Raw genomic sequence first — 13,904 nt, forward strand, 5'->3', positions numbered from 1 at the left:
CAATAATGGGTCTGGGATTGGGGAATCTCATTCAGACATAAACTTCTATTTCACCAACAGTTCCAAGAGTAATGTGAGTTTTCAAAGGTAGATCTTCTAAAAACCTTCCCTGTGTGCCAGGCAAACATTTACATAAGGACAAGACCATTAAAAAGAAATCATTGAAGTGTTAAAGGAAGTGACCATTAGAAACTGAGTCCAACTGGGTGGTTGGTTAAATATGTTACTGCTTCTTCCCATCCTAACCCCCTCTACCTTATTTTTAATATCAGTCAGAGTATCCTAGTTCTATACACCACAAGTCTCTATCAAACAGCAGGAAAGGCTTCTAACTAACATAGTTTTCAAATTAAAAAAAAAAAGACCTGTTACCCATCCAATTTCTATGAGAGGAAATTCTATTAAATCTCCAGAAGAAAATGCATTATAGTTGTACTTTCAGAAGCAGGCCCTTGAATAAACTTTTTTAGTTATGTCACATAACTTCCATTATGACTGTGATTATGAAGCAGATGAACATTTTCTTGAACAATTAGCCGCGGGTGTGCGGAATAAAGAGTGTGGTTCGCCTGAGATCATTGAAACATATCTGCTTAGGTGATTCATTTTCTTCCAACTAGGCTGCCCATAAAAAGCTTTTCTTCTCTGCCTTTGTCTTGTTTCCCATTTCAGTCAGCCACAATGCGTGAAGAATGAAAGAATGTCTTTCCCCATGTCCTTGTGACCAAACCCGGGAAACAACAAAACAAAAACCCAACAAAAAAAGAGAGAAAGAAATAAAAGGAAAAAAAGATTAAAAATAAAACAAACATCGTTCCCTGTGGTTACACTAACTTGGGGCACTAGAGCCTTGAGAACCAGCATGGAAAATTGTTTAAAAGAATGGAAGGTAATTTATATTGGTCCTGAATTCAAACTAAGGATGTGTCATTGTGTAAGAGAGGCCAGAATGCAGATTATAGCCTGACGATCCTATCAGGCATATCAATACAAATGCACACAGATACACAGTGTACCGGGATATAGATAGGTGCTAGGGTCAGATTTTCAGGAACGCTTAGCACTACACATCTCAGTGCAAAAGCCAGAGTTCCAGAAACACTTAGCACCCACTAAATCACAATGACTCAATGGGAAATCAGATCGAGCATACAGACATTGTGGGTGCTTAGTAATAAGCAATAATAATTCTATAAAGAAAAGGAATGTGTCATGACACTATAAAGCAGGAGAGGATACCTGCACGCAGGTGTAGGGTCTGTGTCAGTCAGTATAAATCCATATCATTTGCTATATATGTTTTCCCTGCTCTTACCATATTTCTTAGGTGGCCCCTATTGGATGCTAACAGGAATCATCTGCACTGTTGTGGGTGGAGTTCACTGAGGTGATGCTTGTGAATATTAATGCCACAAGTAGAGGAAGTTGCCAGGAGGGCAGCCATTTTAGACTTGGTTCTCACTAACTGAGAAGAATTGGTTGAAAAATTGTCAGTGGAATGAAATTTGTGTGAAAGTGATCATGAAATGATTTTAAGGAAAAGAAGGAGTAAGAGCAGCAGAGTAAGGACAATGGACTTCAAAAAAGCAGACTTTAACAAATTCAGAGAACTGGTAGGTAAGGTCCCTGGGAAGATAAAGGAGTTCATGAGAGGTGGCAGTTTCTCAAGGAGATGAAAATAAACGCACAATTGCAAACCATCCCAATGCGGACCAGTATGGTTCTAGCAGGACCATTTTAATGTCCTGAAAACCAAAAAGGAATCTTACATAAAGTGGAAAAATGGACAAATTGCTAAGGAGGAGTACAAAAGAATAACACAAGCATGTAGGGACTAAATCAGAAAGGCTAAGGCACAGAATGAGTTACACCTAGCCAGGGACATAAAAGGCAACAAGAGGAGGTTCTTTAAACATGTTAGGAACAGGAGAAAGATGAAGAAAAGTGTACGTCCTCTACATAGTGGGGAAGAAGAACTAATAACTGATAACATCAAGAAGGCTGAGGTGTTTAATAGCTATTTTTCTTTGGTGAGTGGTGACCAAATACTCAACACAATCAATATTAACTACAAGGGGGAAGAAACACAAGCCAAAATAGGGACAGAATAGGGTAAAGAGTATTTAGATAAGTTTGATGTTTTCTAGTTGGCAGGACCTGATGAAATTAATCCTAAGGTACTTAAAGAAGTTGCTGAAGCAATCTTGGAACTATTAACAATTATCTTCGAGATAATGGAGGACAGGTGAGGTCTCAGAGGACTGGAGAAGGACATAGTATTTATTCTCAAAAAGTGGAACAAAGAGGATCCAGGTGTATTAACAGGAGTGTTGAATGTAAGACACAGGAGGTAACTGTCCCGCTCTATTGGGCACTGGTGAGGCCTCAGCTGGGTACTGTGTTCAATTCTGGGCGCCACACTATAGGAAAACTCTGGACAAACTAAAGATAGTCCAGAGAGCAACAAAAATGGTTTCCAAAACCTGACCTATGAGGAAAGGTTAAAAAAAACTGGGCATGGTTAGTCCTGAGAAAAGAAGACTGAGGGGGAACCTGATAGTCTTCGAACATGTTAAGGGCTGTTATAGAGAGGACAGGTATCAATTGCTCCATGTCAGCTGAAGGTAGGACAAGAAGAAATGGGCTTAATCTGCAGCAAGGGAGATTTAGGTTAGATATTAGGCAAAACTTTCTAATTATAAGGGTAGTTAAGCTCTGGAATAGTCTTTCAAGAGTGGTTGTGGAATCCCCATCATTGGAGGTTTTTTAAGAACATGTTGGACAAACACCTGTCAGGGGTGGTCTAGGTTTACTTGGCCCTGCCTCAGCACAGGGAACTGGACTTGCTGACTTCTTGAGGTCCCTTCCAGCCCTACATTTCTCTGACTCTATGCAATCTTGTTTATGGCTCAGTCCAACAAGATTTTCAGGTCTGTTGTGTTCAAGTCTATGCTTTATTTCAGGGGTGAGAGAAGGGGAAGGAGGTTTGTGAGTGAGTTTAGTGTTTATGAACTGGAGATAATGATAGTACCATCTGGAGCCACGTGCAAGGCAAATTCCACACAGTGCACATTGCATCAGTCCTGAAACACACCTGTTGCTTATTACCAAGGCTCTTTCATTCAGAGATGGCTACTTATGTTGATTTGTGCCAAAGTGTGATAGTCCAGTGATGTGGCCAGCTGGGGACTAGGATAAACTCACTGCCATTACAGTCACTTCTAGTCTAATATGAGACCCAAGGTCTCCACAAGGGAAACCTAATGGAGTAACACACTGCACTATGAGTCTTCCTTTATATATATTATGACAAAGTTCCAAGCCTATATTGGTGGGTCCCATGCTTCTGGGCAGATTCAGTGGCCTCAAACTCATTAAGGCCCCAATGTGACTGCCCTTTCTCAGTGTAGTGGCAAGAGCCACAGCCTATTGAGTTATTTTCATCACTGGCCAGTATGGGAGATGGGAAGGAGGGATACCCCCCAGTCTCAGCTGCTCCATAGAGCTCAGTAGGTACAGTTCAGCCTCCTGCCTAGACCAAGTCCTACTTCCCTTCTCCAGGGGATCTCTGTAGAGTATGGGGGATGGGGGAAGAGGGAACTCAGATCCACTCTCTACTCCAGGTTCCACCCAGGAACCCTACTGGTAGCAGATATTGGTGGCTTTCCCTTCACCACTGACACTGCTTTAATTCCCTGGGCCACTTCCCCTGTGGTCCCTTTTTCCTAGCTACACCCTTGCCTCAGGATTCAGCCCTACTTCCTCTCTTCCAGCTCCTTTCACCTCAGCTGGAAGGTACTGGAAGGAGAGCTTTTTAAACAGTGTAAGTGGGACCTTGATTGGTTCCAGCCTAACAGCCTTAAGTGGTTAATTGGTGTCAGGTGTCTTAATTGGTCTGGAGTAGCCTTTGTTTGGCTACCCAGGGAACAGGGACCTGCTCATTCTGAAGGCTGATCTACTTATTTTCCATTCTTTTGAGGCCTTTTTGCTGGCCTGTTGCCCCCCTGGCTGCTGCTGCTCTGGGGTGGACCCTGCTGGTTTGACCCTCGGAGGGGAATGTGAGGTCCTACTTTTCCCATCATTTTTGGGGCCTCCCCTGGCTGGGTTGCTGCTGCCCTTGCTGCTACTGCTGGGGAGCTGTTACTGCTGCTGGAGCTGAGGAGGGGGCCTTGTTTTGTGGAGGGGGTTTTTAACATCCTTGCTTCTGTGGTGGTAGGTGCCTTTGTTGTGGGGAGCTGGGGGAGTGGCCTGGAGCCCTCCCCCGGTCTGTCTGCTCCCCTATTGCCACCACCACCCCTTCCACCTTCCCAATTACCATCTGGCTCTGCTCTCCACTCCTCAGCCCAGCAGTTTGCTGTGTCCTTTTTCCCATCTTGGGACAGTAGCAGCAGTGAACAGGCACTTGGTTTTTGGGTGCCCATGAGTGCACGTTCCCTTCCCTTTCCCTTTCCTTGGACTTGCCCTCCCTCCCCTGCTGCATTTGACTGGTGGGCTCCCTTTTTCCCTGCTTCACCCTCTGCCCTGTCCTTGCAGCTGTTTGCCCCCTTTCCCTTTGCTGCCTGCCCCGCCCGCTCCCCTTCTAGCCATCCTGTTTGCTCCATTTTGCCCTGCCCTGTTTTTTGCGGGGCTGCTTTCTTTGTAGGCCCTAGGTTGGTTTGTTGCCCTGCCCTTGTCCCATGGTGTGGGCGTTGATCCCAGCCCCATTTCCCTTTGTTTGGTTTGGTTGCTTTTGAGCCCACCCTGTTTTTTGTTCCTTGCCTGTGGCATACTTGTTCCTCCCATCCTTCATTCCAGTCCCTTGCTGTTTGCCCCCCTTCCCAGTTTACCCTCTTTGCCTGCGTGCCCACGTTCTATTTCCAGCACTTGAGGTTCTCCTCCCTTCTTCAGTTATTCCCTTCACACTTCTTCATGATGGTTTAGTTTCTCTCCTCCCCCCAATCCCCCCCTTCGTGCAGCTGCGAGAGCCGGTCTCTTCATCCTGTGCCGGGAGTTGTGTTCCCTGTTTTCCTGTGTCCCTTTCTGTTGGTGCCCCTCCACCCTGCTTTCAGCCTAGTGGGTGGGTGTGATAGCCATTTCTCCCCCCCCTTACTCCTTCATTCCTTCCTTCCATTCCCTTTTTCCTGCCCTAGTTTCTGTCCCTATCCCTCCATTCCTGTAGTTGGTGATTCAGGGGGTGGGACATCCCTGGATGCCCCTACTGTTCCCTTTCAGTCTCCCTTCCTGTGCCCTGTCCTGCCTCGACTGCCACTGCCGGGTTGCCTGCCATCGCTGCCTCTGATGGGCACAGATAGAGACTCCCAAGACTCCATTGCTGCTGCTGCGACCTCTGCCGCCTCCGCCTCTGAGACCGCTCCCCCGGCCGGTGGGAAGGGCAGGGGGACGAAGAAGGGCAAGGGACCTGCCCGGAAGGCGAAAACCCCCGTGGCAGTGGTTCCTTTTCCCGCTGCGGCCCCGTCAACGGCCGCAGCCCCCTTTTTCCCCCCAACCCGCTGTCCCCTCCACCAGCCCTGGAGGTGCCGCTCCCTCGGACCCCAGGGCGTACACCCAGCTAGCTGTGATCCCTCTGCTTGCCGCAGGGGCGGCTCTATGTTTTTTGCTGCCCCAAGCACGGCAGTCAGGCGGCCTTCGGCGGCATGCCTGTGTGCGGTCCGCTGGTCACATGGATTCGGCTGCATTTCTGCGGGTGATCTGCTGGTCCCGCGCCTTCAGCGTGCCTGCTGATGAATTGCCCCTGAAGCCACAGGACCGGTGGACCTCCCGCAGGCATGCCGCCGAAGGCTACGTCACTGTTGCCCCAGGCAAGCACTTGCTGCGCTGGTGCCTGGAGCTGTCCCTGACTCGCCGCCTGTTCCAGCCGCCTCCCAGAATACTACCCCTGGCAGCCGGGGCCCCTTTCCCACCCTCACCAGGGAGCACAGGGGGTGTTGCCTCCTGGTATCAGCCTTGCCCCACGTAGAAACCTACATGCAGGCATTGGCACGGGTGCTGGGGCCCATGGCCGTGGTGGCAGCTTCTAAGATGTTTGGGAAGGCTGTGTTCTTCCTGGCATCGGAGGCTGCTGCCCAGGAGGTGGTGGAGAGGGGCTTGGCGGTGGGAGGCATTTATGTCCCCCTTGAGCCTTTGGAGGACTTGGGCGTGCGGATGGTGTTCTCCTCTGTTCCTCCCCAATGCTGCCCTTCTGCCATTCCGCTCCACCCTGGGGAAGCCCCTGTCTGTCCTCAGCCCCCTTCTATTGGGCTGTAAGGACCCTGCCCTCCACCACATTTTATTGTTCCGCCGGCAGGTGCAGGTTCAAGTGCTGCTGGCGGCGCGTGACGGAGGGGCTCTGGAGGGGTCCTTTCTGGTATCCCTTCGAGGGGCCCAGTACCGAGTTTACTATTCTTCGGGGGAGGCCCGGTGCTTTCTATGCCGGGTGGCGGGGCATGTCCGGAGGGACTGCCCCCTGGCCTGACTTGGAGGGGCATCTGGGACCCCCGACACCCGGAAGGGAGTCCGCTGTACCATCACCAGTGGCTCTGATTGCCCAGTCCCTGGGATCGCCCCTCCTCCATCCATGACCATTGTCAACTCTGCTCGGGTCTCGGGGGAGGCCCCCCCTGACATGCCCAGATGAGCGTGTGGGACCCGCTGCTGTTGTGGGTGGTAGACCAGGGCCTTGGAGGAGAGGGTGGCAGGGCCGGTAGCTGGAATCGAGTGGGGCTTGCCTCAGGGGCAGTCTGTCCCTTTCCCTGCTGTCCTGCCCTCATCTTCCCTTACCCTCCTGTCATCGCCCTTGCTCCCTGGCTCTGACCCAGCTGGCCAGCCCCCCTCGTCGGGGAGCTGGGAGCTCATGCAAAGGAGGTGCCATAAGCAGGGAGTATGGGCCCAGCACCCCCCTCTCGTTGGCGAGGGGGAAGGGACCCCCTGTAAAACTATGAAGGGGGTTGCTGGTGCTGGGTTTTCCGCTGTCTCCCCTGCTCATTTTCACCAACTGGAGTTGGCCGAGATCGCTGCAGCCGCGGAGGTGGGTAGTACCATCTCTCTCATGGAGTCCCTCCCTGAGGGGGTTACGATGGAGTCCCCCCTGCCGCTTTGCCATCTGTGCCCCCTGTAGGCGCCGAAGTGGCTACTGCCCTGGCTGCTGTCGAGGGGGACCCCGTAGAGGCGGGTGGGGACTTTGCCTCTATTTTTGATGAGATTGAGGCCCTGGGCTTGACCCCAACCATCGAGGGGGTGGATGGCTCCCTGTTAGAGGGCCTCAGTCAGGACGCTTGCAATCTGTCACTCCCTTTCCTCCCGCTTCAGGTGGTTGCCCCAGTTTTGGCCTCTGCAATGCCCAGGGACCTGACCATCTGCCCGGCCACGATTGGTAATCCGGCTGTCGCCGCCGTGCCCAGTGAGCCAACAGCTGACGCCGAGCGGCTGGGCTCTGATCCCATGGGTGCCCTTCCCTATGAGGCAGGGCAGCAGCCCTCCCCACCCCAGTGCTGTAATTGTGGGTGCCTCATTTAGTGGGGCCCCTGAGCCTAGCGTTGTGGGGGTGCCCCAATATCTTGTTGCCTCTTTGACCACCATGCCGATTCGAGGGGCACCGTGTCCCGGTGGCTTTGCCACTTGGGCCTCTGATATTGTCCCCGTCCCTTGCCCTGACCCCATTCCAGCCCCTGTTCCTATCCTTAAGCTTTATTCCTTCCCTCCTCCTGTTGTTGCCGCCCCTGGGGTTGCCTCATTTTCTTTTTACAAGGGACCCTGGGAGGCGTTTTTTGTTTTTTCCCTCTCCTGCCCATCTGGGGCTGCAGTTTTCCCTCCGCCACTGTCCCTAGTGCCGAGTACTGAATTGGGTGGCGCGGCGCCGGTGGGACGGGCGCTGCGGTGGGGATCTGATCCCTGTTTACCCGTCTCGATAGGTCACGAGTCTGCTGGGGGGCCTAATCAGGAGATGCTCTGGGGTCCGTGACCCCGGTCCCCACCACGCAGAGGAACGAGCGGCGCTGTTTCTTGGAGGACACTCGTGGCTCCACAAACAGAGTGCATCTTGCTCTTCAGTGCTGGGACGATTTCCATCTTGTTCTCCGGACCATGAGGGCCATTTTGGGGGAGGGCAAAGGGCCCGGGAAGCGGGACGCTGTGGCTTACCAACGGACCTGCTGCTTCCGTGACGCCCTGATGGCTTTTGGGGTTGGTCACGTCTTGCTGCGAGGTCCGGTGGGAACCGCTAGTGCCCCTGCCCATGAGGCTCATCCCCAGCCCGCCTTATGCCGCCATCCATCTTTGCCACTTTGAACACCTGGGGCTGTCGGGTGGGTCTCCACAGGTGTCAGGTGCTCTCCTTCCTTCAGGAGCGGGGGTACTCAGTTATTTTCCTGCAGGAGACCCACACGGATCCAGCTGCCTTTTGGCTCATCAGGCCAGGGTGGTGACCCTGTTCTCCCCTCACCTACAGCCCAAGGTGCTGGGGATTACAGAGGTCGTGCCAGGTCGCTTGCTGCACCTCCAGGCTCGGGTGGAAGGGCTGACGTTGCATCTTGTCAACGTCTATTCCCCGGCATCCGGCCCAGAGCGAGTGCATTTCTTCCAGCAGGTGTCCGCCTTCCTCGGTTCTTTAGATCCTCGCGAGTGCTGGTCCTGGGTGGAGATTTCAACTGCACCCTCGAGAAGCAGGACCTCACGGGGACTGAGCCGAGCCCGACCGCTGCAGATGTCCTCAGGGAGATCATAGCTCATCACTCCCTGGTGGACATCTGGGGCGACTACCACCCAGACGACGACTCTACGTTCACTTTTGTCTGGGGGAGGAACAACAGTCGAGCCACTCCTGGTTGGATTGCATTTATTTTTCTCACTGTCATCTTTCACAGGCCCACTCCTCCAGCGTTTGGCTGGCCCCGTTCTTGGACCACCATTTGGTGGCCGTGACGGCCTCTCTTTCTTCAGAGGGGCCGGGGCCAGCCTATTGGCATTTCAATAACAGCCTTCTGGAGGATATGGGCTTTGTGGCATCCCTCTGGGAGTTCCGGCTGGCCTGTTGGGAACAGAGGTGTGCCTTTCCCTCAGCACAGCGGTGGTGGGATATGGGGAAGGTGTGTGCCTGGCTTTTCTGCCGTAGCCACACCTGGGGAGCCAGCCAGCAGAGGGATGTGGTGATAGAGCAGTTGGAGCGGGAGGTTTTAAAGCTGGAGGGGCGTCTGTCCACCAGGCCCAGGAATCCACCCCTCTGTGGAGCATACTGGGAGAAGAGGGAGGAGCTCCGGGCCCTTGGTAATCTTTGGGCCCGGGGTGCCTTTGTTCGATCCCGCATCCATCTCCTGTGGGAGATTAATCGCGGCTCCCACTTCTTCTATACCGTGGAGAAGAAGAGGGGGGCTAAAAAGCACATCATCTGCCTCTTGGCAGATGATGGCACTCCCCTCACGGATCTGGTGGAGATGCACGAGAGGGCTTGGGCCTTCTACGCTAACCTTTTCTCCCCGGATCCAGCCAATGCCTGTGGAGTGCTTTGGGATGAACTCCCGACGGTCAGCATGGGTGACCAGGACCAGTTGGAGCTGCTTCTCACTCGGGCCAAGTTCTTGGAAGCCCTCCATCTCATGCCCACCAATAAATCTCCGGGCATGGACGGGCTGACCGTGGAGCTCTACCATGTGTTCTGGGACATCCTCGGCCTGGACCATGCCACCGTCTGGGCCGAGTTATTGGAGAGCGGGGTCCTCCCCCTGTCATGCAGGCGAGTGGTGCTCGCCTTGCTGCCAAAGAAGGGGGACCTCCGTGATCTCTGGAATTGGCATCCCGTATCACTCCTCAGCACGGACTATAAGGTCGTGGTGAAGGCCATCTCACTGCAGCTGCGGTCTGTGTTGGTGGACATGGTCCATCCTGACCAGACCTACGCCATCCTGGGCCGTACCATCTTTGACAATCTTTATCTGGTCTGGGATCTCTTGGAGCTTTGGTGTAGGGATGGTCTGTCATTCACCCTCCTGTCGTTGGATCAGGAGAAGGCGTTTGACTGGATGGACCATGGGCATCTCCTGGGTGCTCTGCGGGCATTTGGCTTCGGGCCCCAGTTTGCGGGGTTTCTCCAGGTGCTGTATGCTTCCACAAAGTGTTTGGTCAGGCTCAACTGGACCCTGATCGCACCTGTCAGCTTTGGGCGAGGAGTGTGTCAAGGCTGTCCACTGTCAGGTCAGCTGTATAGTCTGGGCATTGAGCCCTTCCTCTGTCTCCTTCGTAAGAGGCTGATGGGGTTAGTGCTGCGTGAGCAAGAGGTGTGGCTGGTCCTGGCGGCGTACACCAACGATGTGCTCCTCGTGGTCCAGGACCCGGAAGACCTGGTGTGGGTGGAGGCCTGCCAAGCTGTTTATTCAGCAGCCTCCTCCGCTCGGGTCAAGAGCTCTGGCCTGGTGGTTGGGGCTGGGTGGCGGGCGAGCTCCCTCCCACCCGCGCTTCAGGGCATCTGGTGGAGTGCGGGTCCACTGCTCTATCTTGGCATTTACTTTTCTGCCACACATCCGTCTCTGCTGGAGAACTGGCACGGTTTAGAGGGCAGGGTGATTGGGCGGTTGCGGGGCTGGACAGGACAGACTTAACCAACTGGTTATGTTCATCTCTGGCACTGGCTCAACACCCTGTGCCCACCCCCAGTGTTCCTGGCCAATCTCCAGAGGTTGGTTCAGGAGTGTGTGTTTTTTCCAGGACTGCACTGGGTCTCTGCAGAGGTTCTCCATCTCTCCCTGGAGGAAGAAGGACAGGGCCTGACGTGTATGCACACGCGGGTCCATGTCTTCCGCATCCAGGCCCTGCAGAGACTCCTTTATAGTGCAGGTGGCTCGGTGTGGAGCATATTGGTGCATGCCTTCCTCCGCCGCCTGCGAGGGCTCCGATACGACCGGCAACTCTTTTTTTTTTTTTTTCCTCCATCCGAGAGGTCTTCCGTGAGACCTCTCTGAGCTGCCGGTCTTCTACCAGGACCTCCTCCAGACCTGGAGGCTGGTTTCAGCAACCAGGTCCCTTGTGGCCACTAAGGGGGTAAATCTCCTCACGGAGCCACTGCTACACAATCCTCATCTTCGTGTGCAGGTGGCGGAGTCCTCCTTGGTGTGCCGGAGGTTGATCCTGGCGGGAGTCACCAAGATCGGAGACCTTCTGGACTACAACCTGAGGGGTTGGGTGGATCCTCTGGTGCTCGGTCAGCCCATGGGGCTCTCCATCCTTAAACCCCCCCCCCCCCCGGTGCATTCTCCAGGAGGTGGAGGCAGCCCTGTACCCCACAGCTCGGGCTTTCCTCGAGCAGGTCCTGCGAGAGGGTGCGCCCCACCTGCCCCTCACTCCAGACCCACCGGATCTTTCCATCGACCCCGTGAGCTTTCCCGGCCTCCCCCTTCTCGTACTCTGACCCAGTTGCATGTCTTGCAACCAGTCAGTTTTCAAACCGCACCAAGAGACCATCTATACATGCTCGTGCTGCATACGTTTTATTTCCCCACCCTCGTGTCCCACCCAGATACTAAGTGGCGGGACCTTTTACCAGCAGTGGAGGGTGGGGAACCCTAGTGGGCCAGTTTATATTTCATCTTAGTCTCGCGGCCTGCTGGGGATATCAGCTGGCGGCTCCTCCATGGAGCCTTGAGCACGGGCATGTACTTGGCGTGATTCACTTCTGTTCCTGAAGCCTGTTCCTTTTGTGGCATGAGGGAGACCCTGGCGCACGTGTAACTTCAGTGCGCCAGGCTGCAGCCCCTCTTCTGGCTCCTCCAGAACCTCTTATTGAGGTTATGGCTGCACTTCTCCCCGCACTTGTTTATTTATGCACACCCGATCTGAGGCCCCACGAAGTCACGGGACCACCTCGTCAACCTCCGCCTGGCCATGGCCAAGGTGGCCATTCGTAACACCAGGGAGAGGAGGTTGGCGGGGGGGGGGGGGTGCGACTGTGGGGCTGTTTTTCGTTCCTTTATCCGTTCACATATCTGGGCAGAGTTCCTCTGGGTGCTCTCCGGGGTTCTCTAGTCAGTGTCCCCTTCTGGTTCCCTAGTTTTGGCCCTTTAACCCCCATGCCTGTTCCCGTTATTGCATTTGTTGTCCCCCTAATTCAGTTGGGTTCTGGGTTTGGTAGTCCTTCCCTAGACTGGAGGAGGCTAGCGCTCGCCCACATCCCGGTGCTCAAAAGGACTCTTTTGAGGCTGTCCTGCTAGCCAGTTGCCTCCCTGGTGGTGGCTGTTGCTGTGGGGAGGACCCTGTTGGTGTGACCCTCAGAGGGGAGTGCAAGGTCCCACTTTTTCCATCATTTTTGGGGCCTCCCCTGGCTGGGTTGCTGCTGCCCTTGCTGCTGCTGGAGAGCCTGTTACTGCTGCTGGAGTTGAGGAGGGAGTGGAGGAGGCCCTGCTTTGTGGAGGGGGTTTGTAACATCCTTGCTTCTGTGGTGGTAGGTGCCGTTGTAGTGGGGAGCTGGGGGAGTGGCATGGAGCCCTCCCCCTGGTCTGTCTGCTCCCCTATTGCCGCCACCACCACCACCCTCTCCACTCCCCAGCCCAGCAGTTTGCTGTGTCCTTTTTCCCATCTTGGGACAGTAGCAGCAGCGAGCAGGCACTTGATTTTTGGGAGCCTGTGGGTGCGCGTTCCCTCTCCCCTTCCTTGGGCTTGTCCTCCCTCCCCTGTTGCATCTGGCTAGTGGGCTCCCTTCCACTCTGCCTCGCCCACTATCCGGTTCTTGCAGCTGTTTGCCCTTTCTCTTTGCTGCCTGCCCCGGCAGCAGCACTGGAAGGGACTCCCAAGACTCCGTTGCTGCTGCCGCGACCTCTGTCGCCTCCACTTCTGAGACTGCTCCCTTGGCCGGTGGGAAGAGCTGGGGGACAAAGAAGGACAAGGGCCCTCCCCGGAAGGTGAAACCCCCTGTGGCGGTGGTTCCTTCTCCTGCTGTGGCCCCATCAACTGCCTCAGCCCCACTTTTTCCCTGACCCATTGTTCCCTCCACCAGCCCTGGCAGTCCTGCTCCCTCGGCCTCCAGGGCGTATGCCCAGGTGGCTGCGACCCCTCTGCTCGCCGTCTTGCCATCTGCTCGAGCAGCCTCCCGGAATACCATTCTGGGTGGCTGGGGATCCTTTCCCACCCTCACGAGGGGGCATGGGGTATGTTGCCTCCGGGTGTCGGCCTCGTTCCATGTGGAAACCTACGTGTGGGTGATGGCGGGGGTGGTGGGGCCCCCAGCTGTGGTGGCAGCCTCTAAGATGTTTGGGAAAGTTTGTGTTCTTCCTGGCATCGGAGGCTGCTGCCCAGGAGGCGGTGGAAAGGGGCTTGGCGGTAGGGTGCGTTCATGTCCCCCTTGAGCCTTTGGAGGACCTGGGCAAATGGGGGGGTGGTCTCCTCTGTTCCTCCCTTCCTCCCCAATGCCACCCTTCTGCCATTCCTTTCCACCCTGGGGAAGCCCCTGTCTGTCCTCAGCTCCCTTCCATTGGGCTGTAAGGACCCTGCCCTCCGCCACGTTTTATCATTCTGCCAGCAGGTGCAGATTCAAGGCGGCGTGTGACAGGGAAGCTCTGGAGGGGTCCTTTCTGGTTTACTATTCTTCAGGGGAGGCCCAGTGCTTTGTCTGCCAGGTGACGTGGCATGTCCGGAGGGGCATCTGGGACCCCCAAAACCAGGAAGGACGTCAGCTTTCATCGCTGGCGGCTCTGATCGCCCAGTCCCTGGGGTCACCCCTCCTCCATCTGTGACCATTGTCAACTCCACTTGGATCCCGGGGGAGGCCCCCCCGGCATGCCCAGATGAGCGGGCCCCGCCGCTGTGGTGTGTAGTAGACCAGGGCCCATGGAGTAGAGGGTGGCAGGGCTGGTGGTGGGAATTGAATGGGGCTTGCCTCAGGGGCAGTCTGTCCTTTTCCCTGCTGCCCTGTCCTTGTCTTCCCTTACCCTCCTGTCATCTCCCTGGCT

The sequence above is a fragment of the Terrapene carolina genome, unplaced genomic scaffold (genome assembly GCF_002925995.2).
Source record: "Terrapene carolina triunguis isolate 2854851 unplaced genomic scaffold, T_m_triunguis-2.0 Scaffold837, whole genome shotgun sequence".
Classification (NCBI taxonomy): Eukaryota; Metazoa; Chordata; order Testudines; family Emydidae; genus Terrapene; species Terrapene triunguis.